At 53.9% G+C, this 27,389-nt stretch overlaps 1 protein-coding gene across 17 annotated transcripts in view; it reads right to left on the bottom strand.

Moving 5' to 3' along the window:
- SEMA4D (semaphorin 4D) overlaps positions 1 to 26,120 on the bottom strand; it is a 111,340-nt gene extending 85,220 nt beyond the window's left edge. For 2 of the 17 annotated variants that reach the window (XM_070589814.1, XM_070589801.1), the window contains exon 1: positions 25,920 to 26,112. The gene's annotated coding sequence lies outside the window, so the exon portion shown is untranslated. Of the gene's footprint in view, positions 1 to 9,220; positions 9,405 to 20,523; positions 20,751 to 25,919 lie in introns of those variants that run through there. The other 15 variants (XM_070589819.1, XM_070589808.1, XM_070589820.1 and 12 more) reach the window with 13 other exon arrangements.
- Positions 26,121 to 27,389: the final 1,269 nt, after the last annotated feature.

Raw genomic sequence — 27,389 nt, 5'->3', positions numbered from 1 at the left:
AAACTCTCCGCCAAAAGAAGTGTGTGTTCCTTTCCCAGCGTGCCCCCCACCCCTGCCCACATGCACGCCTGCCTCCCCGGGGGTGGCCATGTGAGGACAAGGGCACAGGAGCCTCTCCTGGGAGCACGTGCCTCGCGCTTCACACCCTCACGGCCGGCTGCCCAGCTGCCGAGACCTCACAACCGGATGGTCTCGTGACCCCACGTGGGACACCCCTTGAGGCACCACTCAGCCACCAAACTCTCTCAGTGGAGGGGCTAGTTCTGCTCTCCCCCCTTTCTGTACTTCCTACAGTCTACCTGCTACTTTTATAATAAGGGGGAAATCACACCTAGACAGGTTACAAGTCTTACCAATTGTCGCAAGGCTACAACCGCAGGGAGCGCATCCCATATCCCACCTTTGGAAACAGCCCTCCGATCGCCTGGTGTCAGAGCCACGGCTCCTCAACTGGACTTTCCTGACCAGCCTCGTTGCACACACAGCCTGCAGCAGACCAGCAGCACGACACACTGAGTTGCCAAAGGACAGAGACACAGACAGTAGCCAAACTGAGCGACCCAGGTCATCCCAGTTCTGGGACTGGTCATCCACCCTACTCGTCATCATTGAGGAAACTCCATGCCCTACAACTACGCCAGGGTCCCCACAGGACGCCACTTCGCTCCACCTGTGACAGGTACCTCCAAGCCCTCTGCATTTGCAAAAACCTATTTTCCTTCTATTGCTCATAAATCCCTCTCCTATTCTTAAGCCCTGAGTGACACAGATTTTTTAATTAAATGAAGCAAAATTCATCATGCTTGAAGAATTACTAAACAACTGTGACCTTTTCTCACACAGGGAGAGACTGCAATATCAGCATCAGGAAGTGCTACTCCCGGAAGGTTTGGGTCCTCCAAAATTCACCTTGAAACCTAACCCCCAAGGCGATGGTGTCAGGAGGTGGGGCCTTTGGGAGGTGAGCAGGTCATGAGGATGAAGCCTCGTGAATGGGACTGGTGTCCTTATAAAAGAGACCCCAGGCAGCTCCCCCCCTCCCCGCCCCACGTGAGGACACAGGGACAAGTCGGCAACCCGGAAGAGGGCCCTCACCTGACCATGCTCACACCCTGATCTCAGATTTCCAGCCCCCGGAACCTTGAGAAATGAATGTCTGATGTTCATAAGCCACCCAGACTGTGCTGTTCTGTCACAGCAGCGTGAACCCACTGGGACAGGAACCCAAATCCATGCTTTTGTCCTTCTAAAAACGTCTACTTTAGGATTCATGATGAATAGAGACAACGTACCATATGAAGGACATACTGCCTCCTATCCTCCATCCCCAGCCACCTTTGGCCTCGCCAGATAAACCACCACCTGTCTCTTCTGACCCTCTGGCTAAACCATCTGCCCCGCTTGGCCTTAGTTCCCGGGGTTTTAAGAGTAAGCCAAGCTGTGGCCTTGACTGGAAACAGACAGAACATAAAGCAATCAGCACTACAGACACACCACTTGGAACAGCCCGTTAAACGTCACGGACAAGGGGAGGAATCTCGTCCGCTCTTTAGGGAGACTCTCCCCGTGTGAAACTGCTCCCCGATGGCAGCCTGATGCTTCTGGAAAACACAGGAAGACATGCAGGTCACTGGAGTGCACGTATTAAGTTTCCACCCTGGGCACCTAATGCTGCCCCAGTGGATTAAAACCCTAATGTTCCTCCTGACACATCGCATTTGCTGCTCCCTGGGGACACCCTGTGAACCCGGGAGCCCAGCTGAGGGAGATGGGGCAACGCCTTCAGCTAAAATGATTCCTCCGCTCCCAAGGCTGCATTTCAAACACTAGGTCTAAGACAGTCCCATTCCCAATACGAGGCAAGAGAGGTGCTACCTCTGCAGCCCCACAGATGCTAGCAGACAGTAAGGGACCACTGGGAACACGTGTGTGCACACAACAGTCAACAACTTAGAGGGGACCATCTGATGCCTCAAAGACCCACACTACCACGACCCACCCATGACGAGAGAAAGAGAACCTGAACAATGCTACATCTAACGAGGACAGTGAATCTGTAGATAAAAACCTGCTGAAAAAGACATCTCCACGTCCAGACGGTTTTACCAGCAAATTCTAGCAAACAGTTAAGAAATAACAGCAATTCTATACAATCTCTTTCAGAAAACAGAAGAGGGAAAAATGTTTCCCAACTTACATGAGGCCAGCATTACCCTGATAGCAAAAACAGACAGAAACAGCACAGGAAGATTGCAGACCAACATCCCTCAGGAGCTCAGATGCAAAAATCCTCAACAAAATATTTGCAAATTGAATCTAGCAATAGACATAAACGGTACACCACAATCAATGGAATTTATCCCAGAATGCAAGGCTGGGTCAATATGCAAAAATCAATATGTGTGTAATCCATCCTATGGTACCGTGGTCTAGGGAGAAAAAATAAACAAATCTATCAAATTATGTAGAAAAAGCATTTGAAAAAATTCAGCATCCACTCACGATAAAAACCACAGCACATGAGGGACAGAAGGGCACTCCCACATCTGATAAAGGACGTCTGCGAAGAAACCCACAGCCAACACGATCCTCAGTGTTGGTAAACTCAGTGCTGCCCTAAGACCAGGGACAAGGCAGGAGGTCCCCGTCCACCACTTCTATTCAACACTGCGCTGGAGGCCTGGCTAGTGCACAAGGCAGAAGATATAAAATGCATACAGCCTAGCAAGGAAGAAATAAACTGGTCTTTTCAAAGACAGCATGATTACCTATGTCGAAAATTCCAAGGAATCTACAAAAAAAGCTCTCAGAACTAACAAGTGAGTTTAGCGGTCCCAGAATACAAGATCAGTAACATAACACGTGTCATTTCTCCATGTTCTTCTCCATCAATGCTTGGTCAATTGATAAACTGAACTTCGTCACTTAAAATGTTTTGCTCTGTGAAGGATCCTGTGAAGAGAATTAAAAAACAAGCTACAGACAGGGCGAAAATATTTGCAAATCCCGTATCTGAAAAGGTATTTGTGTTCAGAATGTATGAAAAACCCTCAGAACTCAACAGGAAGAAAATAAACAACCCAATCCTATGAGTAAGACCTGAACAGGCACTTTATCAAGTGCGAAGCAGACAAGCTCATGAGAAGATGATAAATAAACAAAGTCTATAAGCACCTGAAGATGTTCAATGTCATTAGCCACCAGGAAATGCAAATTAAAACCACAATGTGCACACCGTACACATATTAGAATGGCTATAAACACAATTAATGATACCGAGTGTGGAGCAACTGGAACTTTCACAGATTGTTGGTGAGAAAGGAGAACAGGTCAGCCGCTCCAGAAAACACCCAGGTGTTTTCTAATAAAGTTAAACACACACCCACCATAGGACCCAGCAATCCCACTCCTGGTATTTATCCTAAGGAAATAAAACTGCATGTTCCCAGAAAAGCCTGCACACAAATGCTTACAGCAGCTGTGTTCAAACATACAAAGGAATACCACTCAGCAGTCAAAAAGAACCGGCTGTTGACACATGTGACAACCGGAAGGAGCCTCAAAGGCCTGACGCTGCGGGAAAGAAGCCCATATCTAAAGGCCACCTCCTGTGTGGCTTCACGCACAGGACATTCCTGGAACGGAAGCCCCAGGGACAGAGCAGGCCAGGAGGCACAGCCGTTAGGGGCATGGGGAGGGTGTGAACATAAAGGACAGTACAGGGGAGATTTTGGGGGTGAAACTGTTCTGTCTCCTGACTGTGGAGGAGGTTACACAAATCTGTATAAGTAATAAAATTGACAGGACTCATAGCAAAAAATATCATCATTTTTACTGTATATTAATTTAAAATACAAAAAAAAGAGTAGAAGGACTACATCAATTTGGTTGAAATGTTTTTTAAAGCACTTTTATTTTTAGCCAGACACAAAAGGACAAGTGCTGTATGATTCCATGTATTTGAGATCCCCAGAGTCGTCAGATTCACAGAGACAGAGAGTAGCACAGGGGGTGCCAGGAGCTGGGCAGGTGTCGGTGTTGAATGGGGACAGAGCTTCAGTTTTGCAAGACGGAAGGAGAGCTGGGGACGGATGGCGGCAATGGCTGCACAGCAGTGTGAAGGTACTCAATGCCACTGGACGTCACCTTTTTTTTTTTTTTTTCAAAGATTGGCACCTAACAACTGTTGCCAATGTTTTTTTTTCCTGCCTTATCTCCCCAAATCCCCCCCAATACATAGTTGTATGTCTTAGTTGCAGGTCCTTCTAGTTGTGGCATGTGGGATGCCGCCTCAATGTGGCCTGACGAGCAGTGCCATGTCCGCGCCCAGGATCTGAACCAGCGAAACCCTGAGCCGCCACAGTGGAGCGTGTGAACTTAACCACTCAGCCACGGGGCCGGCCCCCTGAACCTCACTCTTAAAATGGTTGAAATCCTAAGTTTTATGTTAGGTATATTTTACCACAATTTTAAAAAACACCTTTATTTTTCATTAGAAAAGTAGATTTACAAATTGATTTGTACGGAAAAAAAGTAGATTTGCAAATTGTATTTGTCTAAGAGTAAAGCAATGAAAGGGAATTCTAGAAGCAAGACGCTCAAGACTTTAACCGCAGACACCCTGCAGATGCATCACTGACCCGCTCGGCAAGTGTCACTCCATCTCTCCCCACACCTATGGTCCACAACGGCTTCGTTAATTAGACGGGGGCTAGCGTCTGTGCATGCTGTGATCGAGAACAAAACAGAGACCAAGAGTCAATTTGTCCAACCCTTTGGACTCTCAAAGAATCATGCGTTCACTTCCCAAAATAAGTACAATACACCCAAAGGCTGAAGGAGCAGCTTGCATTTTCCGTCACACGTGACCAGAACCTTAAACAGCCACATGTTGACAGCAGGCTACAGAGACTCCAGGCCAATCAGCCAGCGACACTTCGACTCATCTCCTCGAGGTCACCGGGGAAGGGGGCAGAGAAAGAATCACACCCCCCAGCAGGATTTCTGGATCCCTGGTGGCTGCAGTGCATGGTCCATGCTCCCCATTCGGAAAAGTTCCAGCCACTTTGCAGACACGTGGGCACCAGCTTCTGGGCACAAGGCCTCTCGCCCCCACCACTGGTTGCCAAGACACTTAACCCCAATGATGTCCAAATGCAAATTGCAGCTCTAGACACCTGGCACCAATAAACACCAAAAATAAACACAATCTGATGCATCTACCCAGCTCTGTGCATCCTAAGATCTGAACGGTAATTAACCTTCGTGTAAACTCCGTGTTGGTGGCTGAGTCAAGAAATCACTGGCGTTTGGATCCAAATAAGAACAGCACAAAGATTATGCTGGACAAATAAAACATCAACTGATCTGACATCTCCAGGCTCTTGATTTCCAGCAATACTCCATTGTATACACAGATGAAGGAGCCGCGTAAACAATCCCTAAATTGTTTAAATTAGCTTCTCTTTCCTTCTCCGTGGTCAGCCCTCTAACTGTTCGTCTTCCCTGCAGGATCTGAGCTTCAGCACACATGGACCGTTTTTATAAAACTACCATGCTTCACTCTCTCTTCCACGTTTTGTGATTCCACGACATCCCGGCCGAGGACAGGGATGAAAACATGGGAAGTCATCCAGCTGCTGTTTCTGAGGCCTCTTCCTGATGCACGTGTCCCTCCCGGAAGAGAAGAGAGTCAAGGAACCCTTACTCCGCTCTCATGTTCCTCCTGGCCACATCCTTCCGCAGCAAGAGGCCAGGCTCAGGTCAAGAGCGCAGATTCTGGTTTCAGGTCTGTCACCGGGGAGCCCCACAGGGGTCCTGGCAGTGGAGGCCCCGGATGCTCCCCCGGGGCCACCTTGGAAGTTCCGGATGGCACCTGCAGGGGAGCAGCTGGTGCTTTAGAAGCTGGGGGGTGAGCCTGGAGCTGCCACACTGCTCTGGCACTTGCTGTCACCCGGCTCCATCCTTCCCAGTGTCAGGCCACTCCCCGAAGCTGCTCTCCAGGGCATTCCAACTGGCCCTCCCCAGTGGGAGAAGGTCAGGCTTAGGGTGCCCACAAAGGCCCCGCCAGCCCTGCAGGAGGCCCCAGGGCCGGACAGACAGCCATGACCACCACAGCAGCAGCACACTCAGGCCTGGCCCTGGTGCCAGGAAAGGCCTTGCTCTTCCAAGAAGAGCGAGACCAGAGGCTGTGTAGGAAACCTCGGAGCCTGGGGCCAGGCAGCATCTGCACTGTGCCCTGGCACACCCAGGAGCCAGCAGAGGCCTGCTTGCCTTTGCCTAGTGCCACCTCCCTGAGCCTCGGCCAGCGGGGGTCCACGACACATGCCAGTGCCAGATCCAGAGGCTGACCTGCGTTCCTGACCCCAGACGCCCGCCCACCACACTGCCAGCCATGCTGCACTCCCCCAAGCTCTGGGACCAGCCCACTGGCCCATGCATGCATTCATTCATTTGCTCATTCACTCACCTGGAACACCACACCTGACGGGAAAAAAGAGAACCACCACCTTCCTTTAACCTTTTGGGACCCTGCTCCTCTCTGCCTCCACCCACCTCTCCACCAAGCAGATCGGATCCAAACCTACACAGACATTAGGCCAAGCTCGCCCGGCACACCACGTGGCTTTTCTTCTGCTTCGTCATAACTATTTATCGTCAAATAACAGGATGGTCAAGAGGCCGACTAAGAGCGTGCCAGGCAGACAGGAGGCCAACTTCAGCGGCTCAGAGGGCAGGGACAGGATGGCAGACCGCGGCTGGAGAAGGGTTTCTCGCACAAGAAAACACCAGGGAGGTGGGCCATCAGGGCCCCCTGGTAATAAACTCCTCCACGCGTCATTCTGGAGTTGAAGACTTCTCCAGAGGGCAGAGGACAACCATCTTCCCCAGAGGCCCCGGGGAGTCGCTAGGCCTAAGCTCGGGGCCAGAGGCGACAGGAACAAAGCCCTAGCCCAGTGAGGACACGAGCTGGACGGCATGGGGCTCAGCCTGCACGAGGCTGGAGCCGCTCCCAGCACCGTCCTCCACGCCGATGCCCACCCTGTGGCCTCTGGGGAAGAGTCAGGAGCCCTGCCTGCTCGGGGCGCAGGTCACCCTCATCCTCATACACCTGGAGCAAGCACACGCACATACCCACGGCCCGCCACAGGGGCTCCAGGGACTCAGGGGCACTCGTCAGTGCTGTGGTTAATTTTACCTGCCCACCTGGCCACTCGGTCAGACATTATTCCAGAGTCTTCAGTGCCCCCTCGGTCAGACATTATTCCAGAGGCTTCAGTGCCCACTCGGTCAGACATTATTCCAGAGGCTTCAGTGCCCACTCGGTCAGACATTATTCCAGAGGCTTCAGCAAAGGTACTTTCTGAATGACATTCACATTTCAGTCCATGGACTCTGAGTAAAGCAGATGACCCTCCAGGGCGCCTGTGGCCTGCCCTGCAGATTTCAGACCTGCCAGCTCCACAATCATGAGCCGAGTCCTTAAAATAAACCTCCCTCCCTCCCTCTCTTCTCTAACATACACACATGCACACACACACCCCGTCACTTCTGTTGCTCTGGAGAACCCTGAGTGATACAATCAGGCACACAGCATCCAAGATGCCAGCTGGCCTGGTGCTTGGGACCAGAACCTCTCTGTGGAGAGAGGCCCCCGTGAGCCCACGGTGCCCCATAGAGGGTCCCAACGTGTGTGAATGATCTGGAACACAACGCCCAGCATCTGGCTGGGATGCAGAGCTGACTCCCCAGAAAAAAGGCCACATTACTTGTGGCCTCCAGTGGATTGTCACCCGCGCATTATCACTCAAGACAAACGAGCGGTGAGGAGGGGGCGTTGTGGGGTGGGTGAGTTTTACCATTCGGCTGAAATTACGATTAAGACTTGAGGAAAATAAGTTCTATTAGCTTCCTACTGGGCAGAGACGCCTCAGTCCACGAAGCTTCTGTAATGCAGACCTCGTGCTCTGCCGCAGCCTGCTTCTCAGGAGTGTGCACGCATGTGCACACACACACATGCATGGGCACATGTACACGTATACTCACACATACACACACACACACGGCTTACTACAAACACTGTTAATTCCTTTTCTCGGGCCCCACCATTCACAGGGGCCACTGCATGTCCTGCAGGTAGGCGCCAGGGTGGCACAGCCAAAGCTGACCAATGCCTGTCTGAGAGCAACGGACATAAAAGGGCCTGGCCCCTCAGGGTACCTCCACCCCAGACAAGCCACAGGGAGCCGGCAATGGCCCCACAGGACCCCAGTCTGAGTCCACTCACATCTACTGACAAACTTACAGACGAAACATTTCAAATAGGCTTTTCTTTTCCAGAATACTCTAAAATGAACAAAACTCTTCAAAACAATACAACTAATAAAAGAACAACCCAATTTCTATTAAAAAGGGTGAAGCCCACCAACAGGTGTTTCGGGAGATAATATAAACAACCAACAAACCACCACCGAGCGATAAGGATGGAGATCATGACCTCCCCTTTCCTGATCGTCCGGTGAGGACTAAGCCCACCAGCAACGCTCTGCGGGCGCAAGGGGTGGGAGAGACCCTCGTGAGCTGGGGGCACAGAGCTGTCCTGCATCAGCTCAGCGACTCTGGTCAAAATTGAATACGATGTGCCTTTGACTCAAATATTCCCATTCTAAGACTCTTTCCTATAAAAACACTCACTGAGGTTCACCAAGAAACATGGCCGAGGATGTGGCAGATAGGGGAGATGCCCAAACTCCCGCCACAGGCTGCGGGACACAGGGCACATGGCCCACGGGCTGGGAGACCCGGGGCACATGCCAGTGGGGGTGCAGGGCCCTCACAGAGCACACATGTCTCTGCCTCGGAGCTGAGGGAGGAAAGCAAGCTGCCGACCCCCAAGGGGGTGACCACCCTTTGGGGAGAGCGCCGTCTATATGAATGTCCTGTGTGAGTGTCCACACACACGCACATGCGTCTGGGTGTGTGAAAGGGAATGGACAAGCCCTGAGAAACACAGCATGGATGGTAGGCCCCCAGGGCTCAAGGCGGCAGCTTCGGCCTCTCTGCTTTCTGCCTTCGTTTTCAAAACAATAAAAACGCCGTTAAAATAAAGGAAAAGTTAGTCAGCATATCTGACTTCCTGTTCACACTAGAGATTCAACCAGTACTTTTGCAGAAACATAACTTAAAAGGACAGGCCCCACCGGCAGAGATAAAAACTCACCTAAACAGATAGAAGGGCTTCCTGTTTCCCCTCCGAGTCAAAGCACAGTTATTTCAGAAAGTGCGAGTTTCCACCACGCGCTTGCTCGCTTCTATCGCTTCCCACAGAGGAAAGAGCAGCCGCGGTTTCCATTTTCCTGCTGATAAAGCGCTGCTGAAGCACATCCTGGAGAAAGCAAACGCCTGCCAGACCCCGCCCGCCCCACCCGGCCGCCCGCTCCTGCCACCCCACAGAGTATTTCTGTCGCCTTCTCCTGGGCTGCAGCAGGTCGCAGAGAACGTCCCCCGGGAGCCTGTGGATGTCACCGTATTTGGAAATGGGGTCTTTGCAGGTGAAATTCAGTTAAGATCATTAAGTTAAGACGAGATCATCTGGGATCATCCAGGTGGACCCTAACTCCAATGACAAGTGTGCTTATAAGAGACACATGGAGGAGAGACACAAGGGAGAAGGCCACGTGGTGACAGAGCAGAGGTGGGAGCGATGTGGCCACAAGCCACGTGTGCCTGGAGCCCCCAAAAGCTGGAAGAGGCAGGAAGGGTCCTCCCCTGGAGCCTTCGGAGGGAGCATGGCCCTAGGACACCTTGATCTTGGACTTGTGGCCCCCATAACTGAGGGAGAAGGAACTCCTGAGGTTTAAGCCCCCGGTGGGTGGAGCTCTGTACGCAGCCCAGGAAACAGGCGTGCGTGCACGTGTTCTACGAGGCTGGAGCACACCTGCTTCACCGTCAGTTTATCGAGAAGGCGGGAAGGCCTCCTGCCGCGCCCACCACGAAAACGCTCAGGATGAAACTCAGGTGGTCATTTTTACCGCCCCAGTGAGGGTGCGCACTCCGCCCTCCCACCCAGCACCGTGTCCCGGGCTGCCCACACCCCACCCAAGGCCCTGCCCACTCCCTGGGGAGCCATCACTTCCATTACAGTCAATCCTGCTCTTTACAACAAACCACCCTGGACTCAGTGGCCTACATAGCCCGCTGTGCTCAGGTCCTGTGGTCCTCGACCAGGCCCCAGCAGGGACACTGCTCTCTGTTCTGACGTCTGAGGCCTGGGCCAGGGGACCCAATGGTGAGGGCTGCAGCCATGTGAGGGCTGGAACCTCACACATCGGGCCCTGGCTCAGAGGGTGCGGAGGCCAAGACTGCCCACTGCCGTGGCCTCCAGAGGCTCAGACCTCCTCACAGCATGGTGGCCGCAGGGTGTCAACCCTTCCTTGGCATCTCAGGGATCCAAGACCCACGCTGTCCCGAGGCCACCCTGGCCCACGCATCTCAGTGACAGCAATGCCAACAGATTGCAGCCATGTTTTTAACCTGCCACAGCTGTCCTCCCCACCCAGCTTCCAGATCTTTCCCAATTATTCTCGAGTTCCGACTCAGCGTTCCTGACCTCAAGAACTTGAGCCCATCCTTATTGGTCAATGCCCACCCTCAAGGTTCCCTCCCCGGTGGCACGTGACCCCCATCAGCAGGCTACACACTGTCGTCCAGCTGGAAGCACTGTGTCCTGTCTGCTCTCCCTCTGCCCACAACTGCCGGATCTCGACCCCCCATGGCAAACACAGAGCCTGGGACACACCGGGCATGTCACGTGGAGTGAAGCACGGCACAGGTGAATGAGAGGGGTCGATGCAGTGAGAGACAGAACCGCAGACCAGGGAAGGACCCACGTTATAGTGACCATGGGGGCTTCCACCCAGCCTTCCTGGGCCCGCCAGGTGGGGAGATGCAGAAGGTGGAAGGAGCCAGGTGCAGCTGGAGAGACCTCGAGGGCCCACCGGCAGCAGAGGTGGAGGAGGAGCAGGCCCAGGGCCCTCCCCAGAGGGCAGCTCCTGGTGGAGGGAGAGGGTTCAAGCCGGGCAGGAGACAGGGTGCCAGCGAGCAGGCCAAGACCTGAACTCAGGGGGCCCCGTCTCAGACAGAGGTGAGCTGTCTGCCCAGGGAAGTGGAGCCCAAAACCGAGGACCCCCAGCGTCCTGAATGGAGAACAAAGGGACGAGGATGCTCAGAGCCCATGCATAACAGCCCACGCCAGAAACCCTGCTGGCAGCACAGAGGTTCAGGGAGGCACCAGAACCGCGGTGCACACACGCGACGGGACAGCAGTGAGCGGCACAGTGCCACACACAGGAGCAGAGTGACACCCATGGATGCAAGCTGCAGAATCCAGCATACACAGCAAAGCCGGCCAGGATGCACCTCTGCAGCAACGAGGCGGGAAGCGGACCCTCGGGGAGCAGCGCCACACGGCCCAGGGCTGCGGGGCCAGCAGCATCCTAGGTGCCACAAGCTTGGGCTCCACTTGTGAGCAAAGCAAGCTGTGTACCGAGGCTGTGTGCACATCACACGTCTCACCAAGGAAGGAAGAGAGAAATGGGAAGACAGAACAGAGAGACAAGAGGGCAGGCTAGGCGGAGGCACTGTCATTTTGTTGTTAGTGACCTTCCCTCGAATTTCAAGATGGGGAAGGAAGCTGAGAGGCACGGCCGAGCGGGGCGAGGGGACCGCAGGAGGAGGGTGGCTGCGGGATGTGACTCCCCCAGCTCAGGCGGCCACGGCACTGGAAGGGTGCACTTCCCTGTCCCTCGGCTGCTTCTGCCTCCTGCTGCTCTCCTGGAACGCATCTGCAGAGAGGGCGCCCCAGGACAGCAGGCCCAGCCAGAGGCCACACATGGGTCACTGTGCTGGGCGGAAGACGACCACGACACCACAGCCCCAAGACCACACTTCCTTCCAGGAGACTCGGCCCCTCTGTCTCTGAGCAGACAGGCATCCACCCTGTCAAAGCACAAAGACAAGCCCAGGCCACGCTGCATCCTAGGAGAAGCACCCAGCCCTCCCAGCCGGCGGCTGATGGGCACTGCCAGGCTTCCAGAAGGTGGTCCATAGGAAACGGCTTCTGCGCACAGGAGCCACGCCACTGCTCCTCTGCCCCCCGCCCGGCCGTCCACGGAGGCTGACCCCCGACGTGGTTAACGAACGGGGCTCTGTGCTGGTGGAGCCGCAGAGCGAGCGGTCACTGAAGATGGACAGGATCTGTGTCTCCCCAAAGGCCTGAGCTCCAGGCCCTCAGCGTCTCCCGGCTTCGCTGGTGAAAACCAAGCCCTGCCCCGCGAGGTCTGGTTCATGCAGTGCAAGGCCGTGGGCCCCACACGGAGAGGCTGCATCTTTACAAAACGGCCACTGCTTCCAGGGAGGCCCAGGGAACCCGAGGGGCCTCACAGGATCCCACCACTGAAACCCAAGGCATGCCCTAGGATTTCAAAGACATGCCAGCGATGCACTTCTGCCTGCCAGGGACTCTGCGTTGACCCAGTTTCCACGCCCCGTGGCTCCTCAGCACACAGTGCTGCAGCAGCCCCTGTGCTCCAGGCTCCGACCTGTGCTCAGCCTGCGACATGGAGAAACCAAGGACAAGGGACCCACAGGGACAAGTCCGCTGATGTGGGAAATAAATGAAAATATGTAATGTGCACATATTGACAGAAGGCCAAAATTAAAAATGTCCGCACAGTCACACAGAGGACCAGATGTCAAATGGGGATATTTTTCAACCTGGGGGGTAGAAACAGAGTTTTAAATAAAATGCAATTGAACAAAATATCAGAGAGCATCATATGTAGTTAAGGGTGAGTGCTCTGTTGAGGAAAACTGGTTTTAGTGGTGTGTGTGGGGACCGTATGTGTGTATTACGTGTGCACATGTGCGCACGTGTGCACTGCCTCACAGTGTACAATGCATGCCTCACTGTGAGTCATCCTCAGGGTCTGAAAGCAGCCGGGCTCCCTGAGTGCCGTGAAGTTTTAATAGTCTAATAAAGAATGTTTTTGGCAATGTTATACATGCACTGAAATCTCTCGGAAGCTTGGTTTTAAACATAACACTGAATTCCACAGGCATCCTGGTTCAAAGTTTGCCAAAAAGGGATATTTCACATGTCATCTCATTTCATAATCTCGCAGGCCCCCAGGAACCACTGCTGCTGACTGTGCTCACAAGGAGGGGCAGGACTTACTGAGTCCATGCACCCTCCCCCCCCCACGGGGTGACAGGCCTAGGCAGGCCCCGGGCCAGCCCCACGCCACTGTCATAGCAGCTCTCACAGCGCCACGTGCAGGAAGGGAGGGCGTGTGGGCCCACCTCCCGTGCTGGCACAGAGCAACCCCACCCTCCCCTCTGTGGCTGGCGCTGCCCCCGCTGGTGTGGGGGAGGCCAACACGCAGCCCTGCTTCCCACACAATGTTTTCCACTTAAAAGGACAACAAACAGCAGAACTCCCAGTGCCTTTTAAGCCGGGCAGGCATAACAAGTCTAAAGAAAGCGTGTCGGGCTCTCAGAACACACGGGCTGTGTGAGTGTGTGTGTGTGTGTGTGTGTGTGATAGAGAGTCGTGTTTTCCATTTTTTTTCCTCGTATTCTCCCTTTATGATCTCCACTTTACAATCTCCATAACAAATATTACTACAGAAAATCAGAGACACGCAGACCAGCACCAAAGAGAAAACAAGAGGGACGTCACCAACTACTCACACGACCAGCACTCTGGACACGGTCTCGAGTGCTCTCTGGGCGAACTGGGTCCTTGCTGTACGCACCACGGTAGGGACGGGTTTGGCATTTATGTGTTATGTTGGTCTTCCACTGCATTAGTCACGTTTCACACTATTATTTTCAGAGACTCCTCATCTGACCGTCTGTCAGTGGCTTTCAGCTTCTATCTGGGTTTTCTGTTATAAACACTGGGAGACACCTTTTCCAATGAACGCTTGTTTACATCCATGATTCCTCAGGGTAAAGTTCTAGATGCTGAACCGCAATGGCCGAGGGCACGCGCCCTTAAAACGCCTGACCCATGGCCGTCCCTTGGAGCGCGTCAGATTCTCTATAGGGATAGCGCGCCTCCCTGTGGTTGCCAGTCTCAGCTCCTGGGCCCACTCCACACTTCGCCACTTCCTGGATGAGCGACCCCGTGAGTAAGTGTCCTATCTTCTCTGTTCTCTACATCCTCACCTGCAGAAGAGGGAAGAATGGTCCCCATGCGACAGGACTGTGTCAGGATTCCACGAGACGGCACAGAGGCATTTGGCATGTCACTTACCATGAGGTCACTGTGAGTCTCGCCATGTCACGCTTCCCATCAGGGCCTCCCCGTCTCCACCCCTGCCTCTCCCACTCATTGATCAGAGGTGCCAGTCACCCCCAAACGTGCGTCTGACCGCATCAGCTACTGCTCAAACTCTTGCACAATGAGGCTGAGTGAAAGAAACCGAACGCAAGGCTGCAAACCGTATGACTCCACTTGCACAACATTCTGGAATGGTCTCTAAGGATGGGAAACAGATTCTGCTGGGGGCGGGGGAAGGACCTACTCAAGGGGCAGAAGGGAATTTATAGAGTTACGAAATTTTCCACATCTTGATTTGGCGGTGGTCACATGACTAGGTATCAAACTCATGGAACAGGACACTAAAAAGAGAGAATTCTGCTGTATGCAAATTACACCTCCGTAAATCTGCCTTAAAAACAAACACAACCTGCAGAGAAGGAGTCTAAACCATGTGGTCTGGTGTTTCAGGCCTCGTCACCTGGCCCGGTGCCCTCCTTCCGATCTCTCCCTCACGCCAGGGTCGGCATTTACTGAAGACCCCCTCACCCACAGGCCCGACCACGGCCAAGGCTGCCTGGACCACCAGTACGTAAAGATTATCCCTCCTGCCTCTACCTCGAAGGTGCTCAACCCTGGCTGCACGTCAGAATTACCTGAGCAGGTGTCAAAACCAGCAGTCCGTGCCTTCCTTCCCACCCGAACAGATTCTGACGTAACTAGGGGTGGGGCCAGACACTGGGGTTTTGCTTTGCTTTGATTTGTTTTTTTCAAGGACCCCAGGCCCAGAAATGAAAGAGGGAACATCATACAGATCCTACTGGCATGAAAAGGATAATAAAGGAATGTTATGAACAACATTATGCCAACAAGTTTGATAACTTAGATGAAATGGACAGATTCCTAGAAACACACTAATCACCAGGACCAACTCAAGAAGAAACAGAAAATCTTAACAGCCCTACATCAAGAAGCTGAACTCATAATCAAAAGTTCCCCATAAAGAAAACCCCAGATGGCTTCACTAGTAAATTCTCCAAATATTTAAGGAAGAAACAACACCAATCTTACACAAACTCATAAAAATAATAAACGAAGAGCGAACGCTTCCCAAATCATTGTGTGGGGCCAGTATTACCCTGATACTGAAACCAGACAGGTGTTACAAGAAAAGAATACAATATCCCTCATGAATACAGTTACAAATATCCTTAACCAAACTGTAGCAAACTGTACGCAGAAATGTATAAAAACAGGACCAACTGGGGTTTGTGCCAAGAATGCAAGGACGTTTAATATTCTTAAATTAATCAATGTAACTCACCATATTTACAAAAAAAAACCCATACGGTCATCTCAATACATACAGAAAAAGCATTTGACGAAATTCAACATTCATTCACGATAAAACTTCTCTACAAACCAGAAAACGTCCTCAGCCTCCTAGAAGCCACGTGTGTGACACCTTCACCTAACATCACAGTCCAGGAAAAACACTCAGTTCTTTCTTCCTAAGATCGAGAACAGGCAAGAATGTCCACTTTCACCACTTCTGTTAAACATTGTACTGAACATCCTAGACAATAGAAGAAAAGAAGAAAAGAAATAAAAAGCCTTCCAATTGGAAAGACAGCAGTACAATGGTCCTACTCATAACAGTCAGATTATCTATACACAAAATCTTAAGGGACTACAAAAAAAGCTAAACAATTCAGAAAGGTCACAGGACAAACAATATTTAAAAAATCAATTGTATTTCTATACATTAGCAATAAACAATTGCAAAATAAAATTTTTAAAAATCCCTCTATAATAAACATTCAAAATACTTATGAATGGATTTGATACACTACACAGAAGACCTGTACACCGAGCACAAGTCACTGCTAAGAGACATGAGGCGGACGAACAGATGGAGCGCGTCCACACTCGCTGGCTGAGAGATTCAGTACTGTTAAGACACCAATTTTCTCCACATTGACCAATGGATCAATTGACTGGATCTAAAGCAATCCCAGTGAAAATCCAAGCAGGCTTTTTTGGTGGAAATTGACAAGCTGATTTTAAATTTATATAGAAATGCGTAAGATCCAGAACAGACAACACGAGGCACAGCTGGAAGGCTCACGTTACCCGATTCTAAGAGTTATGTAATGTGACAGTGAGGAAGACAGCGTGGTGTGGGGGCTGAGGAATAAGACCCGACAGACCAGAACCAAGTCCAGACACACAGCCACACAGAGGCACTCAGTTCCTTTCCAAACCTGACGCCAACATAACTCAATGGAGAAAGGATAGTTTCTTTAACAAATGGTGCTGGAACGACTGGATAGCCATATGCAAACAATAGACCTCAATCTTTAGCTCTTTCCAGTTAACATGTAATTCAAGATGGATAATAGATCTAAACTGAAAAGCTAAAACTATAACGTTTTTGCAAGAAAACACAGAAGAAAATCTTTATGATTATGGGTTAGGCAAAGATTTCTTAAGTAGGACACAAAAAGCACAAACTACTCAACACGATTGATAAAACTGGACTTAGAACTAAAAGCATCTGCCCTTTGAAAGACATCATTAATAAAATAAAAAGGTAAGCCAGACTGAGGGAAAATACTTGCAGTTCAAATATCTGACAGAGGATTTGAATCCAGAACATGGAAAGGACTCTTAGAACTCAAATATATGAAGACAAAGAGACCAATTAAAAAGCTGGCAGAAGATCTGAACACTTCAAAGAATATATACGAATAGCTAATAAGCACACGAAAAGATACTGAACTAAAACCTTAATAATGCAGGACCACAACATACCGAGTAGAGTAGCTAAAATTAAAAAGACTGACGACAGCAAGTTTTGGCAAGGATGTGGAACAACTGTACTCTCACACATTAGCATCGGAGATGTAAAATGATACAACCACGTGGAAAACAGTTTGCCAGTTTCTTACAAAGTTAAATATACACTTACTACACAACCCTACAATTCCAGTCCTAGGTAGTTACCAGAGAGAAATGAAAACACACATCCACACTAAGATCTGCATACGAATGCACAGAGCATTTTTTACAGCATGTCTTATGGTGGTAAAATACACATAACATAAAATTTATTATTTTAACCATTTTAAAGTGTACAATTCAGCAACATTGAGTACATTCACAATGTTATGCACCCATCACCACTATCTAGTTCCAGAACATTTTCATCACCTCCAAAGGAAACCCCATACATATTAGGCACTCACTCCCCTCCCCCAGTCCCTGGCGACCACTAATCTGTTTTCTGTCTCTGTGGATTTGCTTGTTCTGGACATTTCTTATAAATGGAATCATACAATTTGTGCCTTTGTATATCTGACTATTTTCACTTAGCATAACGTTTTCAAGAGTCATCCATGTTGTAACATGTGCCAGTGCTTCACTCTTTTTTATGGCTGAGTAATATTCCACTGTCTGGATGGACCACATTTGTTTATCCATTCATCCACTGATGGCCATTTGGGTTGTTTCCATCTTTTAGCTACCGTGAACAGTGCTGCTATGAACACTCATGTACAAGTTTTTGTTTGAATATCTGTTTTAAACTCTTCTGGGTAGATATCTAGGAGCTGAATTGCTAGGTCATATGGTAATTCCATGTTTAGTTTTTTCGAGGAATCTCTAAACTGTTTTCCAAAATTGCTGCACCATTTTACGTTCCCACCAGCAATGTGTGAGGGTTCCAATTCTCCACCTGATCCCCAACACTTACTATTGTCCATTTTTTTCCTAAAAGCCATGCTGGCGGGTGGGAAGTGGTCTCTCACTGTGGTTTTGCTCTGTGCTTGCCAGTGACTAACGAGCTGAGCATCTTCTCATGTGCTCATCTGTCATTTGTATATCTTCTCTAGGGAAATGTTTGCTCATATTTAACTGGCTGCCTGTCCTCTTGTGTTCAGTTGTAGCTCACAGCCCTGATACTCACAACAACCCAGAACAGGAGGAATCCAAACATTCACCAGCAGGTGAAAGAATCAACAAACCACAGTACACCCACGCAATGAAACAGGATTCAGAGATAAAAGGATACGAAGGACCAGTATGCACAGCGAAGCAAGAATCTCAAAAACACCACGGTGAGAGCAGACGCTGGACCCGAGAGTCTGTAACATACGTCTCTGTTTTGAAACTCTTAAAGAAACAAATCACCTATAATAATCTAATCTCAGCAGATCAGGGATGACCTGGGCGTGGGGCTGAGGACAAAGGGACAACAATTTGGGGAGTGCTCACGGGCCAATGGTCTCTGTTGCAACTGCTCAACACGGTTGCACCAGCGCAAAGGGAGCCACAGACGACCCCAGGTGAATGGATGGATGGGCGTGGTGCATCTGACCTGCAGGCCAGGTTTACCCACCCCTGGCCTGTATCGTTATTACCGTGGCAGCTGCATAACTATGCATTTATCCAAGCTCACTGAGGAACACCTAAAACAAGTACCTTTTATTGAATGCAATTTAAACCTCAATAAAATTGACTTAGGAGACACTGTTTGGAGGGGTAAGGACCCTGAGTCTAATGTGCCTCCAGAGTGAGGACCGGGGCCCTGCCCTGCCATCCTGGCCCCCGCAGGGTGCACCCACCCACGGAGGGCTGTGTCTTAGTACAGCGGCTCTTAAGCCACACAGTAAGTCAGCATCCACCGGGCAGCCTGTTCTAACCGAGCTTCTGACTCAGGGGCGCAGGGTGGAGTGGAGATCCTGCACTTCCGACAGCGATGCGATGCCACTGGCATGGACCACACCTTGGGAAGTGCTCTCTCGTTCATCTAGCGTTCGGCAGGTGTAGAATGAAGTCAGTGTTACAGATAAAACCCAGGCCCTCGCTAAGGTGGGGCCCGGGTGTAGGAAATGCCAGGCTAACATCAGGAGGGAAGCGCTCACGGTCTGGCTGGCAACAAGACAAACCAGAGGATGAGGCCCTACTTTCAGCCTTGGTTTCTGGCCAGACCGGTCACGCCCTGAGTGCCCACCCCTGCCCATCCCACCCCCCCGTGCCCTTCTCCATCCCACACAGCTGTCCTCCCCATCCACCTCTGCCCAGGAGCCTAGCCAACCCTGCTCTCCAGGCCTCCTGCAGCCCACCCCCATGAGCACTCCATCACCCGTGAGCACTCCATCACCCCTGAGTGCTCCATCACCCCTGAGCGCCCCACCTCTGTGCCCAGAGGCTCGGCTTCCAGGAGCATCCACGCCCATTCTCTGTGCCCTGGCCCCCATCCTCTGTCTGTGGACCCCAGGGCCAAGCAGATGCCCAGTGGCCACTAGAGGTCAACAAAAGCTTGCGCGGGGACAGCTGGCCTGACATGGGAACCCCTCCTGTCTGCCCCATCTCCCTCATCCCAGGGGAGGACTCTGGCAAGTGTCCCCCCACTTTCTTCATTCCCCCCCACCCCCATCCTCCCCTTCAGGACAGAAACCTGAAACAGAAGCCTTCTCTCAACCTCACGTGCCCCTCAGCTCCTCCTGTACTTCTCAGCTCTACTCACAGCAAAACTGTCGAAAAAGTTACGGACTCCTGCTGTCTCAAACTCCCTTCTGCCCCTGGTAGACTCTTGGCCACTCAGACTTCTTGTCCAGTCACCAGTGACCTCCATGCTGCTAAGGTCATTCTCCAAAGTCAGTTCTCAGTCCTCGCCTCCCTGGACCCCTCAGCCGGGCAGTCCCCCGACACCATGCGTGTTCTGCAGTGGCTCCAGACGCCCCAAGACACTCCTGGCTTTCTCCTGCCTCGCTGGCCACTCCTCCTCTCATCCCTAGACTCAGCTTTTGGACCACTCCTCTCCTCCATCCATCCCACCCACTTGCTGCCTCGTGCTGACTCCCATCAGCTCTGTGCCGGCAGTGGCCAGGGTCACTGCCCCAGCCCAGGCCACTCCTCCAAACTCTAGTCTTGTTTGTCTGACAGGCAGGCCCCTCGCCGCCTCCACCTGGACGGTGATGGAGCTCACAGGTTCCATCTGGAGAGCCAGCACTCCTCCCGAATTCCCCACAGCTCCTCTGCCACAGCCGTCCCATCCCAGGATGATGTTGACTCCATCCTTCCAGGTGCCTGAACCAAGAATCTTGGGGTCATCTTGGACTCCTCTATTGCTCCAACTGTCCTGCTGGCTCCATCCTCACAACAAACCCACAATCCAGCCAGACGCCCCAACCTACCGGGGGTTGCTCCTGTCCCTGCCGACAGCCACTCTGCTCTGGCCTTGTTCACATGTGCCTGGATGTCCCCAGGTCACTCCTCACCTCCTCCACACCACCAGCTCCAGGAGGCCCCCAGCCCTTGCTCCCGGGAGCACGTGGCCCCCGCCGTCTTTCTCCCAGCACCATGGCCCCACCTGGGACGGAAGCTGGTCTACTTCCTCTTCTGCTTGCTTTCTGGCTCCCTCTGCTCAACCATGAGGTCCAAGTGGGCGGGGCCTCTGTCTCGGTTTCTGGCTGTAACTGGAGCTCAGTAAACACTTGCTGGGGACACGGTCAGACTCTGTGAAGTGGACGAATCTGCGAGGTGAAGGGTCTGAGAGGTAGCTAACTTCTTCACCCCAACAAAGATGGGCTGCGTGCTGGGACGTCACCCACAAAGGACACAGAGCTCCTGAGCTCCCTGAATGGCCAGCACAGCCCGACTGCGGTGGGACCCCCAAAGCCTCCCAGAGGACGGGAATGCAGGCATGCACCCGAGCCGAGTAGAGCAGGGGGTTGTGTGCCACACGCGTTCCCACACAGGTGACTTTCGGCCACACAGAAACCACCCCGGCTCAGGGCAGCACCCAGCTGAGCCCTCCCACAGCCACGGAAAACACAGGTCAGCATCAGCACCCAATGCCAGACCAGGGCAGGTGCTCTGCCCGCTGTTACAGCAACTCCAATTTCTTGCCATAGGACAGGAAAATAGGGAAAAATCCTAGAATTCCAGTCAACTTGTACTTTTCACTTCATGGCTTACCATTTTCACGCTTTTTTGTTAGCGTGGATTAAGGGTACTTAGCATACCCTCGACTACATGAAAGAGAAAACAAAGCAAATCTCAGAAATGAGTGGAACAGCCCCTGAGGCAGGGTACCCCCCGGCAGTAGAAACCCACCTGCCAAGGCTCCAGACCATCTTTGCTCTTGTTTCTGGGCCAAGTTCCCCGGACATGCTGCTCCACCTGAACCAGGCCCAGGGGGGTCTGAGCTGAGAGCCGCCCACCCCACGGCCCAGGCCTAGGCTGGCGCATACGGCCTCAGCTCACGGGCCACTTGCGGGAGGACAGGCTGCTGTTAACTGTCAGGGTCTGGGCCCTGTGCCCCCTGATGCCAAGGGCAGGGTATCATCTCCATCCTTTCACGGCCCACGGAGCAGACACAGAGCAACACTGACCATCGACCCACTGAGAGCTTCAGTTTAGCCATTTCACCCATTATTAAGTTGTGGAGGAAAATGAATTTCTACAAATCAAACTCCATTTGAAGTAAACGTAAATTTAGATTTAGAAACTTAGCACATTTAAAATAGGATGCTGTATTACCTAACGGAGACCGCTTTCTTGAAGGTTAATTTCCGAATTACAGAAGGAATTCCGTTGTAACAGAACAAACTGCACAAAAGTACGTATGGCGGAAAAAGAGCACACGCTCCTACCTCTTCCTCTCCCCCACCGCCCCTCCCACCACTCACTCACACTCACAGCCTGCCCAGCACTCACACGTACTCACACACATCTCAACTCACACACTCAGACACTCTCACTCTCACACACCTCCTCCAACACACACAGGCACACACTTACACACACACACACACACACACACACACGCCCGCCCTTCCCTCTCGCCCATCACTAACTGCACAGCCACTTTTGCTCGGGGCTGCGTCCCTGGAGCCTGCAGCACCGCCTGCCCCGCTCGTCCCCAGTGGGCTCTCCAGCACCGTCCAGTCAATGAACGGTGTGCATCCTTCCAGACCGTGTCCACAGGAAGCACCGACACATGCACGTGAATGGACCGCTCTACCCACTCCACGCTGAGTGGCGATGTTTTTACTTAATATGTTGGCATTGCTTTCAAAGGCAACCTCTGACTGTTTCATGAAGTGAAGGATCCTAGGGGATGTTTTGGGGAGGAATGGGGTTCTTAGATGATAATCAACGTTTTATTATGAAGAACTTCAAAAATACACAGAATGGACAGAAGAGAATAATGCACCCGCAGACCCCCTCACCCAGAGCCGACAACCACCCCGCACGGACAGTCCTGCCCTCCACAGCCCACCGCCTCCTCCCCACGCTGATCCAAATGGATCCCAAACACTGCATTGTTCCTTCCAGGGGCACTCCAGGACCTGTCACTCAAAGGCAAAGATGGTTTTAACACAACCACAGTGCTGCTATTAAGCACTACAAGCATCCTTTGCAATCATCGCTCACTCAACAAATGGCCAACTGTCTCGTAAAGACCGTAAGTTTTGAAAGGAGTGATTCTCGCGTCAGAGGCTGGTCTGACTGCATCCTGTGCAAAGCCTGCACCCCCAGGATGCTGTGCAGAAGTGCCCCGGGAGGGGGTCAGTCTCTGCTTTCACGAGCAGCATCGGAGACTTTTACACCGAATGCCCCCATGGACCTTGGAGGCTCACATGGGGTGGGGGTGGAGGGGGCTCTCGGAGGATAGCACCCGGCTTGCTGTGATCTCCAGGAGCAGCAGCAAGGAGCCGGCCCGGCGTGGCTGCCAGGTACATGTCTGCGCAGGGGGAGGGTCAGGCAGGCAGTAAAGCGAGCCACTCCACGGAAGACGGATGAGCCAATTCGCTCATCCCCAGGATCACCTTAATGGGCATAGCGAATAACACCACCCAGCTCCAGGCGAGGCCCACTCGCCGGGCCATCTCCACTTGCCTGAATCAGCAGATATTTCCTCCTAATAAATCTCTGCTTTCCCGAGTGGCCTCCAGACGGCAGGCGAGCCGTGAGCTGTGCCAAGCCTCCAGCACAGAGGAGCCTGCTAAACCAGCCCCGCTCTCGGGTGACACCCAGAGATGTCCCCAGACGGCCATGGGCCCCAGCGATGTGACTGAGCTGTGGGAGCTATACCTGCCAAGCCCAGGGGGAGGGGGGGAAGACCTCCCACCACGCCTCTGTCACCTTCGCTGCCATCTCCTTCCTACCTCTCCCCTCCCTTCTGCAACAGGAAAGGTCAAGAGAGAAACAGCAGCCCCCAGGTGGGACCTGCAAGCACCACAGCCGTTCTCCCAGGGACCACCCTCGACAGTCAGCCAATGACAGATTCATCTGTACATCTCTACACGGCCAGCCTCACCCCCACAGCCACCCCTATAGCTGGACAGTCAACAGACGAGCTTGATGGCTGGAGACTGGGGGCACAGGCGCACTGCTGGCCACCTCACCTTCCCAGTTCTTTCAACCAAGCAAATTCTTAGCACAACAGGAAAGCTGCTGTAAATGATGAAACAATCAGGAGGCGAATTCACTTCTACAGCATCAGGGGCCCAAGCCAGGACACTGGGACACCTGGGGGGACACGGGTCACAGCTGCCCCCCTAGGTGCTCTGGCCGGAGGCTCACCACACAGGACAAGAGGGCAGAGGAGGCTCTGCAGCCACCCTTCCAGCCCCTCCATCCCCCCCCGAAAAAGGAACCCAAAGGGAGACTGTGGGAGATGCAGGCTCCTTCTAGAAGCACAGAAGACCGACGAGACAACCATTGATCTTTGCAAAGAATTATTGATTTTGCTGTGTGCTGGCAGCAGCGGCGGGTCCTCCCCCACTCAGAGCCGGCCATTAGCACACATCCCTACCCGCACCCCCCCCAGCACTGCCCTCCACATCCCTGCCTGGTGCGGAGACGGGACCGAGATGGAATCAGCCTCGGCTAACGCACACAGACAGGGTCACAAGTGATGATGTCATCAGGTCATCTCCCCAGCCCCAGATCCACGGGACAGCTGTGCGGCATGGCCTTGCACCACAGCTCAGCCCGGGTAGGCGCGCCGCCTGCCAGGCCCCGAGCAAGGCCACCAGAGTTCCCCAGTCACAAAGGAGAGGTCTCTGCAAGGCTGCATTTTCTACCAGAGGCGTGTGCTGGTCAGGAGGGCGGGCAGAGGAACTCATCGGCACCATTTCAGAGGGCAGACAGATGGACAGATGGCGAAGCCCATCACGGGAAGCCAGTCCCCCCCTACACCAGCTCCAGGTCCTGCAACAGCATGCCAGGGAGGGACCCGGCACAGTGGCCTCTCCGTGCCAGGGCTGAGTTCTTATTTCTTGATCTGATGTACCTGCTGGGTGTGCTAAAGACACTTTCAGTCTGAAGCTCTGGCTCCCGGGTGTGAAACGTCCCACTGAGACCCTCACAGTCCCCTTGTTCCTGAAGGTTCCGTCCCTGGTAGGACGCGGTGCCAGGGGTTCCTCAGAGCAGCGCTCTTTATTCTTCTTTATTCTTGCAGACGATGTGCACAGACACCAACCGTTTCAGTGACAATAGGGGGCATTATCTTCTAGAATCCTGGCCCCAGCGCTGGCCGAGGCAGCCTGTTTCTGGGACACAGTAAACATTCCCAAATAACGGCGCCCAGGCAGCCAGCAGGCAGGCCCTAGGCCTGGGGTAGATATGAGGTGACAGGCCACCAGTGTCACCTCACTCCCTGGAAAGGAAACTTCCGCTCGGTGGCGCCTAGTGGATTTGAATAGACTCAGAACAGGAGGGCTGGCCCCTTGGCCACAGGCCCCAGGTCTGGCCTGGCCTGCGGGCACCTGGCCACCCACGGCCTGGATGTGCTCAGCAAAAGGGGAGGTTTTCAAAACAAAAGCAGAGCAACTTCGCGCGGCACATGCTCCAGAGGCCGGGCCCAGCCCTTGACAACAGGCCTCCTCCTCAGTGAACTGCCCACCTAGAGACTCCCACGCACCCCCACCCCCAATAGGAAACTAAAGAAACGAAGAGGAGGACCCAACTCTCCCTTCCATGTTTACACGGGCAAAACCCCAGTGGACACAGCCCCCTGCAGCTCACGAGCCGCCTGCAACAGGTGCAGCCCGAGCCCAAGCTGGTGATTCTCCGTGGCTCTTTCTAGAACCAGGCAGCCAAACCCTAAAGGAAGCCGGGGCCTGCAGCACTGTGCCGCGGCGCGACCTGCCCCACCTGTCTGAGTGCGCGGCTCCGGTCCTGCGCGCGGGGCCCCGGCCTCCGCGACAGAAATAGAAGCCGCGGGGCCCCGCCAGGCCGGAGGGGCTGGAGCGGGGCCGGGCAACAGGAGCGCGGCGGGCCTGGCCCAGCGCGCCGCCCCCTCCCGGCCCGCCTCTGCCGAGCGCCCCGCGCCCCCGCGCCCCCCGCGCCGCAGCGAGCCACCTGCGCGCCGGGGCCGGGAGGGGGCCGGGAGGGAGCCGGTAGGGGAGGGGACCTGGAGGTCCGGGGATCCGGGGAAGGGGCTCTGGGAGGGTCCAGGAGTCCGGGGAGGAGGCTCCGGAGCGGGGGCTCCGGAGCGGGGGCTCCAGGAGGGGTCTGCGGAGGGTCCCGCGCCCCCGCGCACCTGCCCGGCCCGCTCTCCCTCCCCGCCGGCCCTTACCTGGCGCGGCGCGTCCTGGCGGCGGAGAGCCGGCGGGGCCCGGCCGGGAGCGCGGGCGCAGGAATGGCGGCGGCGGCGGCGGCAGCGGAGGCCCGGCTCGGAGGGCGGCGGAGGCCCGGCTCGGCCCGCGGCGCGGGGATGCTGCGGCGCGCGAGGGCGCGGGGCCGGCGGGCAGGCCCCTCCTCCACGCCCCTCCTCCCCTTCCCGCCTCCTCCCTCCTCCCTCTCCGGCCCCTCCCTCCGCCTCCTCCCGGCCCAGCTCCCCGCCCTCCTCCTCTCCCCACCCTCTCCTTCCCTCCCGTTTCTTCACCTTCCTCCATTCCTCCTCCACCCCGCCCTCCTCCCCCTACCCACCTCTGCCGCCTCCCACCTCCCTCCTTCCCTCCCCGCACTAGGCCCCCAGAGGCTGTCCCCGCGCCATGGCCCGGCCTCTGCTGGGTCCAGCACCCATTCTGATGAAACACCCAGTTACCCCCTCCTCACCACCTCCTAATGGACCAGCCTGCCCCTTCCGCAGCCTGGCCTGACCCGGCTCTTCCCAGGCCCTTTCCAGATCTTCAAGTTTCCTGCACCCCCTCGTGCAGCTCTGCTGGGCGCCTGACCTGCACAAACATGTGGGCAAAGCCCGTGGGTGCCCGGGACACTTCGCTCCTCTGCTTCTAAGCAAATCTGACTTTGAGCAAGAACATTTCCAAGCAGGCCCCTGCCATCTCCCAGGGTGAGGCCGGCAGTTACCTCCTTCAGTCTAGGTTTTTCTGTGGTCCTCTGTGCCCCTATGTCAACTGTTTGCTAAGTGGCCACCATTTTCTGCACCAGAGGCAAAGGGCCCCAGTGTGGCCCCAGGTGACGTGTCTGTGCTAATAATGCACGGGTGTGGGGACCTGGGTGCTCTCAATAGACTGCTCCGGCAGCCTCCCTTCTGCCCTGGAGGCAGAATGGACGGGCCTGGGACAGCTACTGGCCCGGCCAGCAGGCCTGCTGAAGGACACGATCCAAGAAAGGGCACAGGTCCTGATGAACCAGCTGGGCTTTCCGCACATGAGGAGTCGAGGTCTCCCTCTCCAGGCCTGGCCATAGCTCTCTGGGCTGCAGCTCCCTCCCGGGCAGCCGAGGCCACTTCCTACTGACCCTGACCGTGCCTGCTGAGAGCCGGAGCAAAAGTTTAGAAATGATGAGTGGGGCCCAGGAGCCCCAGCTGCCTGCAGGGGCCTCCTGCCCTTCTGTGCTGGGGCCCCGAGAGCCGGGCCTCAGGGCCAGTGACGGGAGCCGGGCAAGCCAAGGCCGGGGAGACGGCGAAGCCAGGCTGCGGGTGCAGGCAGGGGTGGGTGGGAGCTCACCCCATCCCCCTGTGAGGGGGTCATGACCTGGATTCTGATAGACTCCAGTTTGAGTCTCGTCTCCGAGGCTTCCAAGGTGACCTTGGGAGCCCTGTCCTGTCCTCCCCAGGGTGAGGACAGAGCCACCACCTGGA

This window comes from Equus przewalskii, chromosome 22, assembly GCF_037783145.1.
Source record: "Equus przewalskii isolate Varuska chromosome 22, EquPr2, whole genome shotgun sequence".
Lineage (NCBI taxonomy): Eukaryota > Metazoa > Chordata > Mammalia > Perissodactyla > Equidae > Equus > Equus przewalskii.
The sequence above is the reverse complement of the archived record's forward strand: the minus strand, read 5'-3'. Positions and strand labels throughout refer to the sequence as shown.